Source organism: Petromyzon marinus, chromosome 83, assembly GCF_048934315.1.
Source record: "Petromyzon marinus isolate PM22_M1 ecotype Great Lakes invasive population chromosome 83, UKy_Petmar_22M1.pri1.0, whole genome shotgun sequence".
NCBI lineage: Eukaryota > Metazoa > Chordata > Hyperoartia > Petromyzontiformes > Petromyzontidae > Petromyzon > Petromyzon marinus.
Window position 1 is genome coordinate 6,226,472 of NC_133748.1, and position 18,166 is coordinate 6,244,637.

Below are 18,166 nucleotides of genomic sequence, written 5' to 3' on the forward strand. Positions count from 1 at the left end.
GTATATAAATATATATATAAGTATCTGTGTCTATGTTACAATTGTATGGTTGAGGAGTTTCAGCGCGTGCTGACAGCGTACAGTCGCCGTGCTGCAGCAGCAGCAGCTCTGTGTCTGAGACGTTTCGCGGAGTGACCTCACTCAGTGTGCCCGCTAGCGTCACGGCTTGAGCTACTGCCGCCTCTTCCACTTTCGCCCTCCGAGCTGCAAAGCGCAGTGTGCATTCGTTCATAACCGGTTTAAACCGATTAAGCCACATCCTCTATGAGGGGGGTTTTCATTCCGGAGGCCAAATTGTTACATTTTCTTGCTGTGGTTGTCCCACCTGATGAAGGTCGCTTGTGTTGCGATTGAAACATCGTGATTTATTTTATTTCTATCTGCTACGTGACTTTCTTCGCTCCAGTTAAGATTAATTTTATCCAAAAAACTCGTGATTATTTCGTGATAATCAACGTTGCTTATTTTAGTCGCAAAACGTTGCCTCAGCTGAGCCCCCAGTGAGCGAGTCACGTGGCGAGCGCGAGCCCAGAGGGCGTCTCCACGGCGTCGTCTCGCAGCCCTCCGAGCTCCAAGGCGGCAGCGAGGCGCTGCCGCCTGGAGGAGCGACAGCGCCGCGAGTGTCGGAGACGGAGCGGGGTGACGGAGCAGCACCGCTGGCAGGAGGAGCTCCGCCGGGCAGAGAGAACCCCTCCAGGTGGCGCTGGGGTCGACTCTGCGGTGCCGGCCAGCAGGCGTTGGGAGAGGTGGATGTACCCACACTTCACCCCACCGCACGCGATCTGCTGAGTGCGGCCTCACTGTGGTGAACCCCATTCGTACGGCAGGGTGGACAGGTTCTGCGTGAGTCGCATTGAAGACGCTCGCCTCGTTGTTTTAACTGCCACGCTGAGAGACAGAACCGTTTAGTTCACTAAACCATTCGGCTACCGATGGTCGAGTCACATTTTATGCCCCCCAGCCACTCATTGATATGTGGGACTCGGTATATCCACCTATATACTATTTAGGGGACACACTGTGATAACAAAATACCAAGCGGGAGATTATTCAGTGTGGAAATAACCTTTCAGAATAGTCTTCTGACCAATAACACGAATGGTAGAACGGGTCCGTACCTTCCAAATGTCATTCTTAACGAAAAAAGACGTCTTTCTCTTCTGGAATATCGTTCTGAATGAAAAAAAATAGCCATGAGACCATTCCGTGCCTTCCAGAATGTATAACAACTCAAAACACATTCTGCAACACGCAACATCTCCATGACATCTTTCATAAAAGGCGCGTGGTGGCACAAGCATGGATTCCAGCACTAGGGACACAGTAAGCGTTGGTGGGTCGCACAAAATGTTGTCAAACTCTCTCAGTGGCCGTTAAGGAGCTATACTCAGACTGACCAGGAGATGGCAGTAGAAAACAAATGTGGACTAGAATCCACACGTTCAGTTTGTATGGGGTAAGGCGTTTCCCACTCGCATGCGTGATTGTATTCCGAGATGCAAACACTGATTAATTTACCTATAACACGTTAGTATATAGAGGACCGCAAATATTGGGCAATTGATGGCACTGGCTCACTGCGTGGCTGCCTTCCATCTTGCCTGTGGTGCCGCCTCACGCATCCGAGTCGTTCTCGCTCTTTGAAAGTGAGCGAACACTTCGCATTATAAGTTGAAATAATTATTCTGAAAGAAAAAAACATATTCCTTCGAAGAGCATAAATCATGGCTGGGACCAAGCTCAGAGCCAAACCAATAAAAAAACGGTGATTGCATTGCTTGAGTGCAAAGGTCCAAGGGGAACATCAGGCAGACCATCCCCTAACACCCTTCCAACATTCACCTCCACCCTTCACTATAATCGCTCCCCCACCACCCCTCCCACATCCCTCATCACCCTCGCCACCACCCCACAATGCCATAGACGGGCTGTATTTTTATTTGCAGCTTGGCTCTGGATGAATTTTAACCCATGTCACCCCAAGGCCGGGATAAAGTTCAGCTGCAGCAGAGCACTAATTTTCATATAGGCCAGAGTGTGACTGCATTACCAACCCTTACCGATTGACTTGTCGAGTGGTGTTGGGTTCACAGCACAATTGTATTTACGCGATTTAACCCAAAACACATTATTATGAATGGTAAAATTCTAACGTTGTTACTGGGCAAAAACTAAAATGGATTGTATGACCTTTTGATATTCATTTAAACTGTTGATTTCCTTAAAGTGGGGTTTTAAAGTTGTCAAGGAACAGTATTTATTACAGTATTACATGCAAATGTACATTTTTTTCTCATTTATGAGTTTAACAATGCTTCCCTTTTGTTGACTCGTAACATTTATAACACTGACCTATGCACATGTAAATACAGCACCACATTCTTGTCGCGACATATGAGCCATTCAAATTATGCAAGGCTCGTCAGGAACGGAACCGTTCATAAGTCAAGTACTACCCGTATAAAAGTGATTTAATTCAGTACAGATTTTTTCATGATTACTGATTAATGAGTCTCAAACAAAGATAAACATCCCCCAAATCGCCTTACAGATTTTTGGGGCAAGTACTGTTAACGAGCACCTAATGAAAGCCAGCACGGTACACAAGGGGGTGGGTGGCCAGCACCACGTCAGGGCGCTTTTATCTCCCGAGGTGGCGTTCAGATTAATCGTTACAGGTGTTGGCCGTGATCGGGAATCAAACCCGGGTGGCCAGGTTCATAGCGCAGCGCGCTAACTGCTACACTACCGCTCCCTACATACACACACACAGTCCAGAGGCAATCGCTGATGACATTCGAACACCAGTGGTGGACACCTCCCAGTCTTCCACCAAACCCCGTGATGAACAGCTTTGAAGTATGGTTCATAACAGGCCACATGGGGGAGGAGAGCCTCTCCCTGGCCAGTCGATTGACAGACGGTAGGCAGCAGATTGTCATTCTTCTTCCTGCCGTAGTAGTTAGAAGATATTAACTCACCTGGTCTACAGGAGGTCATGGGTTCGATCCCGACACTGACGCCTGCTGTATATTTGGAGTTTGCATGTTCTCAGCGAGGTCTCATGGATTTTTCTCCGGGTCCTCTGGTTTTTCCCTCCACATTCAGAAACATGCGTTTAGAGTTTTGCTGCAATACATTTCCACTTAATACGCCACTTCGTTGAGTTGTCATTTGTGGCCAGGTTGCTTCTGAAAAAGAGCTATCTATATACAATAGCTCAGTGGGGCCTTACCTGGTGAAATAAAAGTTCAGTTTGGTGGTTAAGGCAATGTCCAAGTTTGCTGCTGATGTTGTTTATTCTCGCGACTCCCTTCAGTCTGGAAGTTCGTTCTCCCCACTAAATGCCGCGATGGTCGTGTACACCGTGAAGTCTTCACCGGGAGGTCGGCGAGGCTGCGTGCAAGGCGGTAGACGCTCCGTTTGAAGGCTTGCATACACAATCTGTCCAAAGACAAAAATCCCCGGTATAGCCTATAAACAGATTGTTAGGGCAAGTACTGTAAGCAAGCAGCACTTGCGAAGGTCGGGAAGGCACACAGAGGATGGGTGGCCAACAGCACGCCCGACCGCCTTTGTCTTTTCAGTGGCCATGTTATGACATAACCACACCAGGTACTCATTTGAGGCTGAGTCGACCTAGGGTTCAAATAATCGTGTTGGCCGTGAGCTGTAATAGACCTCGGGTCGCTGAGTTCGTAGTGTTATGGGTACTGCAAGATCCAACCTGTGTCTTTCCAGTGCTTGCTGAGCTGCATTGTCGTACAGTTGCCGAATGAGTACATTATAAGGTCGCACTTATTACACAAACAAAGTGCTTCCCACAAAATAATGAACCAATGTAGCTCGGTGATTTCGTTAAGGAGCAGAAACTAACATCACGTGGACTCCAGTCAACCTTGCAGTGGATTTTGGCTTACCATCGGGCAAACACGCTAACCATATCGGATGCTTTCAGATATGCTCCTGTGGCCGTCTGGAATGCTCTTCCTTCCAATATTAGGCAGCCACACAAAACGGAGTAATTCGGCCGAAGATGGAATCCTGCTGCTGCTGTCACCGTATCTCAAGTGGTAGAGCAGCAGCAGCAGGACCTGCCAGTTGCTACGGCATTGCTACACCCGGTAAAATTCAGATGGGAGCAGCAGTCAGGGTGACCAATTAATTATCCAGCACTGAGTGATTTACGCAAATCACTCGCTGACTCACTCAGCCAGTCATTCGTGCAGCCAGCCACTTACTCAGCCAGACACTTAACAATTTCCCCATGAACGAATTCACTCAGCACTTAATCACGCTGCATTTATTCATTCACCCAGTCACTTATTAGCTCATTCACCCACCCACCCACTTATTCACCCATACAATTCAGAGTATAGCAGCTGTCAGGTTGATTCATGATCCAGCATTCGCTGATTTACTCCAATCACTCGCTCACTCAACCAGCCAGCAGTCATTCGCACTGCCAGTCACTGACTCACCCATTCACTCATTCGCTCAGCCACTCACACACTGACTCACCCACTCACCCATTAATTCACCCAGTCACTCACTCACCCACACTTATTCACCCAGTCACCCGTTCATTCACCTGCTTCACTCATTAACCCATACAATTTAGAGTAAAGCAGCTTCTAGGTTTATTGATCATCCAGCGCTCACTGATGTATTCCAATCACTCGCTCACTCATCTCCTTATCACTTTTCTCTAGCTACGAACATGGTCATAGTAGCCTCTAAGACTCACTTTGTTGATCCCCCCCACCTATAGTCTACCAGATACTGACTGTCTCACCCACTGTTCACCACACTGTAGGTCACTACAACTCACTCACTTACCCTCCCACTCACTCACCCAACCACTCACATACTCACTCATCCATTCACCCACCCACTCACCCACTCACAGATCCACTCATTCACATAGGGCAGCAGAGGGCAGCACAGCAAACTATACGGTTCCAATGTGATGCAGGATGCTGCCGCGGTGCAGAGTTGACTTCATGGGCAGTGTTGAGTGTATGGGTATCGTTGTGTCTATGGCCAATGTTAAGTCTATGTGCAGTGTTGAGTCTATGCGTGTATGGGTGTTGAACGTCTTTCACACTGTACATAGTCAACCGTGCTTATAGGAGGTGCTGGGGAAGGACAACAAACTAAATACAAAAAGCAGTTCTCAAGAAATGAGTTTTCGCGACCAACATTATCCATAATAACACATTTGTGGGTGAGATCGCATACATATTAATGTGGTTAAAACCGCCACGACCTGATAGCCAAATATCAAGAATATTAAGGATTGTCAACAAAACGTGCCAATTAGTTACTACCTCAGCACACCGGTGTGTTGGAATGTCAACCCACAACATTTAGAATTCGAGTACCTTGATGTTTCGCTGGTGATAACATCAACAACCACCTTCTTGTAGAAGAATAATAATAGAGTTTTCAAAAAAAGAGATCGATACATTTCACGCACCTCACTCGTTTCCATATCATCCAAGGGACGAGTCTCTCCACCAGGGTGCTGCATGTCTCCCGAGTCTCCCTTCCTTCTACCACCACCACCACCAACAACAACACTCCCACCGCTATCATCACCACCACCAAGGCCGAAATTACTTCTCATTCTCCTCCAGCAACACCAATTCCTGCTGTGGTAGTGGTGGTGGCACCGGTAGAGAAGCACCATCAGCACCAGAAGGAAGATCAGAGCCCACGCCGCTATGGCGATTGCCGCTTTGCCGCACAAAGGCGAAACCGTCGATGGCACTGTCGATGGCACTGTCGATGGCACCGTCGATGGCACCGTCGATGGCACCGTCGATGGCACCGTCGATGGCACCGTCGATGGCACCGTCGATGGCACCGGCGATGGCACCGGCGATGTCGCTGCACGTGTCGTAGCAGCAGTACCTGTTGCAGAGAAAGGGATGCCGCAATTTGTGGTGGCTAGGAGATGTTAACTACCTCGCCTGGTATGCAGCTGGTCATGTGTTCAATCCCGTCTCTGATGCCTGCTGTATATTTGGAGTTTGCATGTGTCTCTCGCTGTGGTCGCATGGATTTTTCTCCGGGTCCTTTGTTAGAATCAACATGAACGCGTTTAGAGTATTTGGCTGCTTTAAATTTCCATGTGATGAGCCACTTCGTTGAGCTATAATTTGTGGCCAAGTGGCTTCTGAAAAAAGAGCTATATAGCTCAGTGGGCCTTCACCTCGTCACCTTGTGCTGTCATGTTGAGTTCGACCTCTGGTGACATCCACGACCAGACTCTGCCATCAAAACATGTCTCTCAGTGCCTCTCGTAGCTGGCTTAGTTAAAAACCAGTGGTGTTCTTGATGTCGTCCATCCACCTCCTCCGAGGTCTACCTCTGCCACTGGTACCTTCTCCATTCCCAAGCAAGAATAATTCATCTAGAACAGAGGTCCTCATAACATGTCAAAAGTATGTAAATTTCTGCTTCATGAATAAGGCCTCGAGTGGAGGAGCGCGACAAATCTCTCTCTGAACGGACATGTTTGATATTTTGGCTTTCCATGGTATATCTAGCATTCTTTTACAGCACCACATCTCAAATCCACTGATCCTGTTTCACTCATTCAATATCGGCGTCCATGACTCACATCCATATAGGGCAACAGGGAATACCAGAACTTTGACAAGTCTCTGCTTTGTGTTTATGGTAATGCCCTTGTCTCTCCATATCTTATTGAGCTGTGACATGGCTGTTCTACTGAGAACTGGCTGCCTTCTCATCTCCTGGCTAGACTCCCCGTCTTCAGCAACCAAAGAGCTCAGGAAAACAAAGTTCTTCACAACTTCGATTGATTAATTTTCCAGGCTAAGTGAGTTTAGTTGTTCTGTCATCATTCCCTTCGTCTTTTTGAAAAAAGAGTGCAGCCTTCTCACTTGCTTCTTTTACATTTACCAACAGGGTCATCATTTCAGCTTTGCTATTTGCTTGTAGGGTGGTATCATCAGCATATTCGTAAGTTGTTTATTCGTCTGCCTTCAATCTTCACGACTGTTTCAATGTAATCCAAGCCTGCATCTCGCATAATTCGCTAATTGTACAAATTGGATGGGTATGGAGGCAGTATACAGTCCTGTCTTACTTCTTTCTGAATGTCAAATTCTCGTGTCTCCCCATACTCTGTTCGAACTGATGTTCTTTGCTTGGCATATATATATATATTACCTGGTTAAAATTGCTTTCAGTTTAGTTTAGATTAAACTTTCTCCAACTGACGCTTAAGGTGATAATGCATAAGCCCTTTCTGTCTACCTGTCTCTAACACGACGACCCTTGTAAACATGAATGAAGCGTCAGCAAAATTATATGTTGCTATTAGGGGCTTACCGAATTGGAAAAAAATATGAAAGTGGTTTAAGGCACACGCCAGAGCAAAAAAGTATTAACTGCAATATCACAAATTGTGTTTTGTCCTGGAAGATACCAGTACAAGACCCGTAATGCTGATTAAACACTTTCAAGGACAAACGTGCATTGGCAAGCTTTAAACAATCTACCCATTTGCGTGTGCACGATTTGACTTTGATTCAACACGTCGTATGCTTCCGCGACCAATATTACATTATTAAGCTGTTGTGGGCTAGATCGTGCTGAGGTTTCATGAACAAAGGAGGGAGGGAGGAGAGGGAGGGCATTCCGGAGGTGCCCCGCAGAAGGAGCAGCGTCAGCATCTGAAAGCGCCGCGCAATGTGGTTTGACCTCCCCCCGCACCTCCGATTAGCACGGTTGGCAACGTACGGTGTGAAAGAAGTTCCACATACGTGCATACATACGACTGTCCTTGTTCGATGGTGAGATCATCATCCCAGCCTCTCTACAAGGGCAAACGGGGAGCAGACACGAGAGCAAAGAACCGCCATGTGCATCGTCCATTTGACCCCTTCTTTCCCCGCCCCCCCAGCAAGCTATTCACCTCACTGACCCAGGTGGCCACTTAGCATCCGTAAGTGTGGCAGGAACGCATTTCGGTAGGCTGCGGCCACAGATGCCCGAAGTGGGTAAAAGGGAATGGCTTGCTTTGTTACCCATCTGAGAGAGTCACCGCTCCCGTGTCGCTGCAGCTTTCTCATCTTGACCACCGATGGCGGCCGTCCCAGATCTGAGTCTTGTTTTGCCCTCGGGTCCTCGTGAAGTCTTTGTGGAGACTTGTCATTTTTTGTAATTTATCCCCAATTAAACACAGTCCGTCATCACTTAACTCCTTCCTAAAAATTGCGACGAGTTTCAAAGTGACGGGTCTTTGCACCGTTATTTTAGAGTCGAGAAGAAACTGGGTCCCAGTCTGTCAATTGCTCATTTTGAAAGAGTCGTGAATTGGTTGTCAATGTTGAGGACTTGTTTTTTTATATTATAGCATGGACGCTGTTGGAGACCTCTTGTTGGACAATCGTTTAAGCTGGTTGTGATAACTTAGCGGTGGTCTGTATCAAACTCCAGGCTACAGTACGCTCTGAGATTTTCCATCAATAGTTAATAAGTACGCAGTCAACCGTATTTATGTATTTGGTCATCATTTGAGGTCAAAGTATGTGAATGTTGTGGCTCTGGAAGCACATGCCACCCATTCTGTGCCCGTATCATGCACAAAAATGAATTAACCTCCCTGAGTTGTCGGGAATGCTAAAACTAAACAATTATTTTTATTTACCAGTTCACGCCCCACTAAGCTATGTAGTTATTGTTTTTTCAGAAGTGACTTGGCCACAAATGATAGCTCAACAAAGGGGCTCATCACGTGGAAATGTATAGCAGCCAAATTCTTCAAATGCGTGATGTCGATTTAAAATGTGGAGGACACGGAGAAAAATGTGAGCGACTACGGAGAGTGAGAGAGTCGCAAATTACAAATATACAGCAGTAGGTGTCAGGGCCGGGATTCAACCTCCGACCTCCTGTATACCAGACAAGGAAGATAACATCTCGCCACCATGGCCCCCCTTAAAAAATACATGAAAAAGCATAGCATATAAGTTCGAATTGATTTCCCCACAAAGTGGTACTCATTTAGTCAACCCTTTGAAGGATCATGGCTGAGTAAACTTGGAACCTTCTGATTGTGAGCTGCTCACTCTGGGTGCCAAGTTGCCCGAGCGAATTTGAGGTAATACAGTGCAATTGTGTTAACATTGGGAGAGAGAAAAAAAACATTTGCTATGATTAACATTAATAAAATCATGCATTGTTGCGATTCAAGGATCGCGATTTTATTCTTGAATCAATTTTCTTTACATTGTCGTGAATGGAGCGGCCTCAATTATCTCAGGAGAAAAGTGAGCCGAATACATAGAACACACGCATGCAGGTAAACAATCGATTCTTGCTCAAACAGATAGTATTAATGTTTTGTGATGTTAAGATATGTTAATCGATGCACCACTATAATTGTTACAGATTTTAACCACAACGTGTGTATTTTATTTGCATCGAGTGAATGGTTAATATGAATGTTTATATGCAGACGTTTCATTATATCTCAAGTTTTGTGGCATTACCTTGAGAAGTTACCGTCAAATTGTAAACGATCTGATGAAGAGCAGCTGTGCTTGATTCCAGAAAACAGCAGTACATTCCACTCACATTCGCTGGGACTGAAGCCAGAGTGATGGAGCCATTTCCACTGCTCAGGTTCCCAGAGAAAATCACGTAGTCGAGAGATGGCTTGCAGGGTGTGATCAAACTAATGCTACAGAATAATATCTGTGGAACAAGATATATTGCTTGTTTAGTAATTTGTTTTAATTGATACACATTAATCTAGATTTGAAGCTCGTGACTGCAGGAATCCATACTCTTTGGTTCTTTCGGTAAAGTCAAAGTTCTCTCGGCCTCCCACTTCCAGCCCCGCCCACTCCCCCCCCCCCCAGCCTCACGTTCCTCTCCTAGCATCCACCCCTACCCCACACCCCTCCCCCTCTCTCTCCCCCCTTGCCCCTCCCCCCTTTCTTACCTATATAACCTCTTACCACGGCAACTCTCTCTCCAACTTCAGCAAAAAAAATATTGCCGTGGTTTTCCCACCTGATGATGATTGCTTGTGTTGCAATCGAAACGTCGTGATTTGTTTTATTTTATACCTACGTGACTTTACCGAAAGAACCCAAGAGTATTATACACATTGGTGTTTGTTAATTCATACCAGTCGGTTGGCATCACACGCTCTATTACAAATCTGCTGTCATATTTAGAATGAACCATTCAAAATGTAAGATGGAAAGTTCTGACGAATTATGTAAAAAAAAACATATTTCATACCTATATTTTTTAAGGATTGGGGTTAAAATCGACAACTGAATATTTTAAGAATTCACACAACTATATTAGTTTCTGCAATTATTATTTTTAATGCTTCTAAAACATCAGTAGAATTTGAATGTATCTTATTTTACATAGCGTACCTCACAGCAAAAAAATCCCCTTGCGTTAACAAAAGGATTTTGACTGAAACCCAAAAGGGGTACCCGGTAGCCAATTGCAGAGCTCTGAGCACTGGGGGATGTTTGATCTCAATTGACGTTGTCCACTAAGAACCCCTAGCAGCCCGCATTTTGCACAAGATGGAGACAATGAAGAAGCTATTCGGGCAGTACAATAAAAAGCGGTTTGCAATAGTAAAGACAGTATGGAGCGATAGAGGGACAGTATGGTTCCCTGGGACCATGGTTACGAATGGACGTGCTAATGATGATTGATGGGACAAGCAGTTACAGGGTCACGTGAGGGGGAGCACGAGATCCAATGGCGGATAAGAGCAATAAGAGCAGAGTTTGACAGAGTCAGGTGCGGTGAGGAGAATTTGAGAGTAATGGCGTGGCCTGATCGGGTGAGGCATCAGAGCCGGCGCGAACCGGACCTGGGGGCTGTTGGTGTGGGGAATCTCCTTCGTCATCATCACCTTGGAATGGGTCGTCTCCATCATCTTTTAGTTGTCTTGAGACTAGAAGCGATGTTGTCTCAGAATAGAGTCGTCTAACTGCCCCAGTGTATATAGTCACTCGTTGAGTTGTCAGTGGACTTTATTCATAATAAATATACAGAAAGACAAGACGGAGTCTCTGAGAGCTACATTACAGTGGTGTCAGAAGTGGCTATTGCAAGATGCCGAAGAGAGGGAAGCGTGGGAACCCACCTGTAGCTCTTCATAGGAAGAGGACCTCCGAGGGGTTCCCCAAGTAGCCCTGGGAGACGAGGTCCCAGTGAAAAACCCTGCAGGCGCTGGGAACACAGCACCAGTGACGGAGGTGTTGGTCACCTCGCCGCCCAGCCACATGCTCCGGTGGAGTTACGATCGCTGCCGCCGAGGGGGGAGGTGAGGGCTGCTTCCCCCCAGCGAGGCCCGATGAAGGGATGGCGGGAGCTGGTGGCGGAAGTGGATCGGCTCCGCTCGACGGTCGCTCAACTGGTGGCGTCAATGGGTGCGGCGACGTCGAGGGCGGAGGTGGCTGTGGACGAGTTGCTAACTCGCACAGGGAGGATGGAGCGGCCGTCTGCTGCCGGGGTTCCCGTGCTGGAGACCATGCGGTCGGTGGCCTCCATTTCGCGGGACGCGACGCGACCAATGGCCGCAATTTTGGAGCTGGCGCGGGAGGATGCATAGGCCAAGTCAACTCCAGCGGCGAGGCGGGGTACGCTGACGCTATTACGAGGCAGTCAGGAACCGTTTTTGCAGGTTCTCAATGTGGGGGTGGAACCAGTAGTGGTTCAAGCGGGAACATCCTCAATGTGGGGGTGGAACCAGTAGTGGTTCAAGCGGGAACGGTGCTAGCCCTCGCAATGCTGATGGGGTCACACTCGAGGCCACCGGGGAGACAGTGGTAGGCAGAGTGGTGCAGGCGGCAGAGGCTGATGAAGCATGGATAGAAAAGCTGTGTGGGGAGAACCCAAAGTTATTCATGGGGCAACGGGCCGCGTTGCGATCCTTCTTACGGGAATATACGGAGGTGTTCAGTAAGGGAAAGTTTGATATCAGGCACACTTCCCTTCTGCAACACCATATTAACACGGGCACGACAGCCCCTATTCGGCAGAATCCTTATAGGTTAGCCCATGGGAAAAATAAAGTGTGAAACTGCCGGTGGAGGAAATGTTGCCGGCAGCCCTTGGGGTGCTCCCGTGGTGTTAGTGAAAAAGGCCGATGGCACGCTGCGGTTCTGTGTAGACTTCCGCAAGTTGAATAAAGTCTCAGTCGCAGATGTGTACCTGCTCCCCCGAATCGACAACTCCCTGGACGCACTGTTGGGTGCTCGATTTTTCTCCACCTTGGACCTTTTGTCGGATTTTGGCAACTTCCCTGGATGAGTCGTCCAAAATGAAAACAGCATTCAGAACGCCCGCAAGGGTTGTACCATTCTAAATGTCTTACATTCGGCCCCAGCCACCTTTCAGAAACTGAGAGAATTAGTCCTTGCGGGGTTGCAATGGGACTCCTGTCTCATTTACCTCGACGATATTATTGTGTTTGGCCGCACCTTTGAGGAGCACTTGCAAAGGTTGCGTTCCGCGCTGTCGTGGGTATGGTCGGCCAATCTTAAGTTGAAACCGGTGAAGTGCCACCTGTTGCAAACCTCTGTGCGGTATTTGGGCCACATTGTGAGCGATTCCAGGATAGCGATGGACCCTGACAACACAGAGTGTGTGCGCGACTGGCCAACTCTTTAGTCAGTGGGGGAGGTGCGCAGTTTTGTCGGTTTCACGTCCTATTACTGAAGATTGGTTCCACAGTTCGCGACAATTGCTAAGCCTCTCCATGCTTTGACGGCTAAAGGCCAGAAGTTTAGGTGGGGAGAGGGGGAGGAGGCCGCCTTTGTTGCACTGCATGAGAGCCATGCCAACGTGCCTCCCCTGGAGTATCCGGATTTTTCCCTACCGTTCATCTTGGACACGAACGCCAGTGACACGGGCATAGGGGCTGTCCTGTCGCAGGTCAAGAATGGCATTTAAAGGCTGGTAGCGTATGGGAGTCACATCCTGTCAACCGCAGAACAATGTTACTGCGTAACCAGAAGGGAACTCTTGGCCATGGTGCAGTTTGAGCAACAATACAGACCCTATCTGTATGGGAAGGACTTTGTGGTCCAGACGGACCACGCGGCCCTCCAATACTCCTTGCGAGTGGATCAACCCTCGGGCTAACTTTCACGTTGGTTTGAAATATTGCAGAAATACTCATTCCGGGTGGTTTACCGGAAAGGGTTATGGTACAGTAGTGAGGATGCACTATCCCGACTGCCGAGGGGGGAACGTTGTGCTTGTTCAACGGGCGCGGGGCAATGTAGGCCACAGGACGTGAAGCTACCCGAGGTGGTGGCATCGGTGGAAAGTTCAGCACCGGTGGGTGACATTGAGCCAGAACCTAGAACGTTGGGCCTCACGCTTGACGAGTGGGGTCGGTTGCAAATGGAGGACACGTCCTTGTTACGATTTCGGTGGCGTGCCGAGCAGGAATGGACGAACCCTAGCCCAGCGAAGGTCTCGAAAATCGTTCTTAAGGAAGGGCTGCTCATGAGATGGGATGAGGGGTTGCGACGTTATGGCATGGTGGTTCCCACAGTTCTGTGGGGTGCATTGACTCGGGTGGTGCATTAAACCAAATTGTTACACCTTGGGGTTCATAAAACGTTGCTAACACTGCAAAGGGATTTTTCTGGCCGGGTATGTCAGAAGATGTGTACCACCTCATAAAGGTCTGCACCGATTGTGTCCACTGGAAACCAGCAGCCATGAAGTGTCAACCCCGATTGCAGTCCATCACCATGTCGCGAGTTAATGAGTTGTTCACGCTTGACATTTTGGGACCCTTCCCTGTACTCAGAAAGTTAATAAGTTCCTTCTGATCGGGGTAGAGTATGTCTCCCAGTGGCCGGTGGCTTGGCCCCTACCCGACCAGACAGCGGCATCTATAGCGGACGCCTTTTTGCACGGGTATGTGTTGGATAAGGGGGCTCCTGAGCAGCTCCTGACAGGCCAGGGCAGGAACTTCTCATTGAAGTTGTTACGCGAGGTATGTGACGTGCTAGGCACAAAGAAGATTTGGACGTCGCCTTAACATCCTCAGATGGATGGCATGGTGGAACACCTTCACAAATCCCTAACGTCGGTGCTTTGCTAAGTAGTCGACAAGGCGCAGACGAATTGGGACCTACACATCCCTGGCTTCCTGGCAGCATATAGGATGGCCCCGCATGTATCCACGGGATTTTTCCCGGTTTTTTTATAGATGGTGACGAAAGTGTACCCACTTTTAACGTCCAATTGGGTATGTCCCCCAAAAGGAAGAGGCAGTCTCTGCCAGGGACCTTGTAGGTCATGCTGGACAGAATTTCCGATGCACGCGAGGCGGCTAAAGAGAACACTGCCAGGGCCCAGGCCGCTAATTAAAATAACGTGAGTTGTTGCAAGAACGTGTTGCCAAGGGGGGTAGGGGGTAGAGCATGGCTGCACTGCCTGCAGGTGCCATTGCACACGTCCCCCAAGTTGCACTGGCCATGGCAAGGGCCTGAGGAAATAGTTGAAGTTAAATGGCCACAGTGTGTGCGATTGCAGGTAGGGCGCCGCCGCTGGTTTGTCCACTCGTCGCGCTTAAAGCTGTACATGCGTCCCCGATTAGAAATTAATCCCCAGTATCTGTGCAGTCGGGGTCTGGTGTGTCGGACGGGCCGGGGCGGTTTGCCAAAGTAATCAGACGCCAAAGAGATGATGCTGTGTCGCCCGCAGTTCTCGAGCCCTTGACATCAGGGGGACCTCAAAGGCCCTCCACACGCAAGGGGCCACCAGCAGAGGACCTGCCAGCCTCTCCCGTGCAAACATCCGAGGACCTCAACCCCCCTGTTCCGATGGCCAAGCCGTCGTTGGCTGAAGGAAGCCAAAATCCCGCCCGGGGAGACGGGCCGGCATCCAGGACTCGGTCAAGGGGGTCAACATTTCATTGACGGATCGCCGTGAAATTGTGTTTTGCATTGTGTGCTGCTGGGCGTCCGTATGTTCAAAATGTCCGAGGCTTGAAGTATTGATCTCGGAGGTTGTGTTGCATGCCTTGTTCGGATTTGGCATTGTTTTTGTTGTTCGTTTGGTTGTGGTTGTCCGCATTGTTCTTCTAAGGAGGAAGTTGTTCCCTTTCGGTCCTAGAAGATTTGTTACACGTCGCGTTGTGTTAAAGGGTTAATTCGCACTAGTAAAAATTGTTTCAAATTGTGTTAGCCGAGGACGGCTATATTTTTTAAGAGGGGGGGGGGGGTGTGATGTAAAGACAGTATGGAGCGATAGAGGGACAGTATGGTTCCCCGGGACCTTGGTTACTAATGGACGTGCTAATGATGATTGATGTGACAAGCGTTGACAGGGTCAAGTGAGGGGGAGCACGGGATCCAATGGCGGGAAAGTGCATTAAGGGTGGAGATTGACAGTCAGGTGCGGTGAGGAGAATTCGAGAATAGGGGCATGGCCGGATCGGGTGAGGCATCAGAGCCGGCGCGAACCGGACCTGGGGGCTGTTGGTGTGGGGAATCTCCTTCGTCATCGTCACCTTGGAATGGGTCGTCTCCATCGTCTTCGAGTTGTCTTGAGACTAGAAGCGATGTTGTCTCAGAACAGAGTCGTCTAACTACCCAAGTGTATATCGTCACTCGTAGTTACTCGTTGAGTTGTCAGTGGATTTTATTCATAAAAAATATACAGAAAGACAAGGCGGAGTCTCTGAGAGCTATATTATGCAATAATGAATCCTAGAGGTGATAGAAGGGCGTGACACAATCTCTACACCACTGCTTTTTCAAAGGGGCATATCGGGTTATATTTCTGAACTGGTATGAAGCTGAGCTAATTACAATAGAGAATCACTCCTGTAATCTAGCATTGATATTAAGGGCGATGACAAAGCTACATTAAGAACAGAACATGTATTTAGACTGTAGGAACCCGATGCACTATTGGAGCTCTTTTTCACAGATGTCCAGTCGTTACAACAACCAAACACAGCTGCAGCTGATTGACAACTAATTTCTTGTCGTTGTGTTTTAGTTTGTTCCCCCCTGTACTTCCAGTTACTGTGGTTGGCTATGTACGGTGCCAAAGAAGTTCAACACACAGACATAGTATACTATACACTACCTTACACTACACTACTATACACTACACTACTATATACTACACTATTATACAATACACTACTATACACTACACACATACAGATAACTGCACCCATCACTGCCCTTCCCCCACCAGCCCTGGCAAGCAGGAGCAGCTGATCTTTAGTCCCAGGAGAAGTAACTCTGTCTCGCTATCATTGAGGCCAAATTAAGTTGGAGGTCAACCCATTTTCATGTCCGTACCACCAGCTGCTGCCAAAGAGCCACAGAGTTCGTGTTAAGATTGCTAACGAACCCCATCTCTGAATGGGATCTCTGGACAGCTTAGACAAGTGGTTCTTAACCTGGGGTGCATGTACCCCATGGGGGTGCGAGATGCCCTTTCTAGGGGTGCGAGACGGTAGATCATCGAAACACAAATTAGGCATGGGCATGTAAGTACAGCTACTTTTTTTCTTCTTTGGTTCTTTCGGTAAAGTCACGTAGAATGAGAATAAAATAATAAATTGATAAAATAAAATAACACAATAATAATAATTTATCAATTTATTATTTTATTCTCATTCTACGTGACTTTACCGAAAGAACCAAATAAGATGAATCATTGCAGTCACGAAAGCTTTAAATCGAAATTTACAGCTACTTTGTTTCATCAAACCTATGTACTTACCAACATTATACATTATTTTAAGGATTCAGAACCAAGGGGTGCAGGGCTGCATTAAAGGTTAAGAAGCACTGGCTTTCGACTGACGAGAGAGATCTCTGAAAGGAACCTTGGCCTAAGCAATAGTAGACTTGGAGACCGTTTGCTTGTAATGTATTTCGTAACATTATTTTGTATTGGGCACATTCTGCATGAGTGTTATTCACACGGTGTGTAGCAATACAGACGGATGTTGCACTGGGCTGATAATCCCTAAAGTGTGCTAAATCGGTAACACCACGTGTAATGAGAGATAATGCAATACTCACCGTTGTGTTAGACTGTCCACATCTCCATCGCATGCGGTATATTGTGAACGATGTTGAACAGTTAAGGAGCACATCTTCATCTTCAACAGCTGCCATGTGCTGAATGGGGCTATGTGCTACATAAAGAAAAATGTGCAAAACGAATGCAGAGACCACCAGCAGTGAACGTTAATAGTGGGATATGACCAGCCTGGAAGCATCAACAAACCATGGCGTTTCCACACACACAGAGATCTGTGGGAAATGAATACAATATAACCCTCCATATGCGCAGGCGTCTGGAAATGTCTAGTTTCGTATATTCGCGAGTTACTAAATGCAAACGAATTCACTTTTCGCGAACCTGCCAGACTTCAGTATTCGTAAGTTGTACAAAAGTGCTGACAGACCGCAGAGTTTTACTACTTTTGAAACGGTCTGCTGTGAAGATGAGGCGTGCTCGCTCTGGGCCGCCCGCTTTGTCCTGAACTCGCTATTGTGATTTTTTTTACTTTATACATACTTAAAGTTGACTCGGTTATACATTTTATGAATCGTCATCAAATCATAATATTCATCATCAAAGGTAATAAAAAAAATGCAGTTTATTATTTATTTTAGCCATTGTTATTAAACTTTTGCCATTTCTCACCCCATGTTCACTTGTAACAGTAACAAAAGGGCCATTTCCCCCCAGTGGAACCAAGGTTTCTGGATTCGCAAAATTCTGAATTGCGAGCAATTTTCAAGAACATAACGCTCGCGGATCGAGAGAGGATTTACTGACGAACATTACTTTGGGTGCCAGAGTGGGTGGGGAAGTACTGCCCCCTATTGTGAGGGTGACATGTTCTTTCAAGGGGGATTTTAGCAGTAGCTGTGAGGTTGTGTATCTCGTGATATTATGTTGATAACACAATTGGGGGAAACGTTTGAAGACATAAAAGGGTCAAGCGCGGTTGAGGAGGACGTCACTGCCAATGCCGTTGATGCCACTGTCAGTCCCGGTGTTTGCCGAGCACTCATTACACACACAGTGCGCTTGCCACAAATGAACCACAATACCTTGCTGATCTCGTCAAGGAGCATAAACT

The 18,166-nt window shown here is 47.5% G+C and overlaps 1 long non-coding RNA gene across 1 annotated transcript; it reads right to left on the bottom strand.

The window, feature by feature from the left end:
* Nucleotides 1-1,892: 1,892 nt before the first annotated feature.
* On the bottom strand, nt 1,893-17,963 carry LOC142907799 (uncharacterized). The gene is made up of 3 exons (XR_012931268.1): nt 17,094-17,963; nt 5,480-9,735; nt 1,893-3,444 (listed from the first exon to the last, which is right to left on the bottom strand). It is a non-coding gene; the product is annotated as an uncharacterized LOC142907799 (long non-coding RNA).
* Between the last annotated feature and the right edge of the window lie 203 nt (nt 17,964-18,166).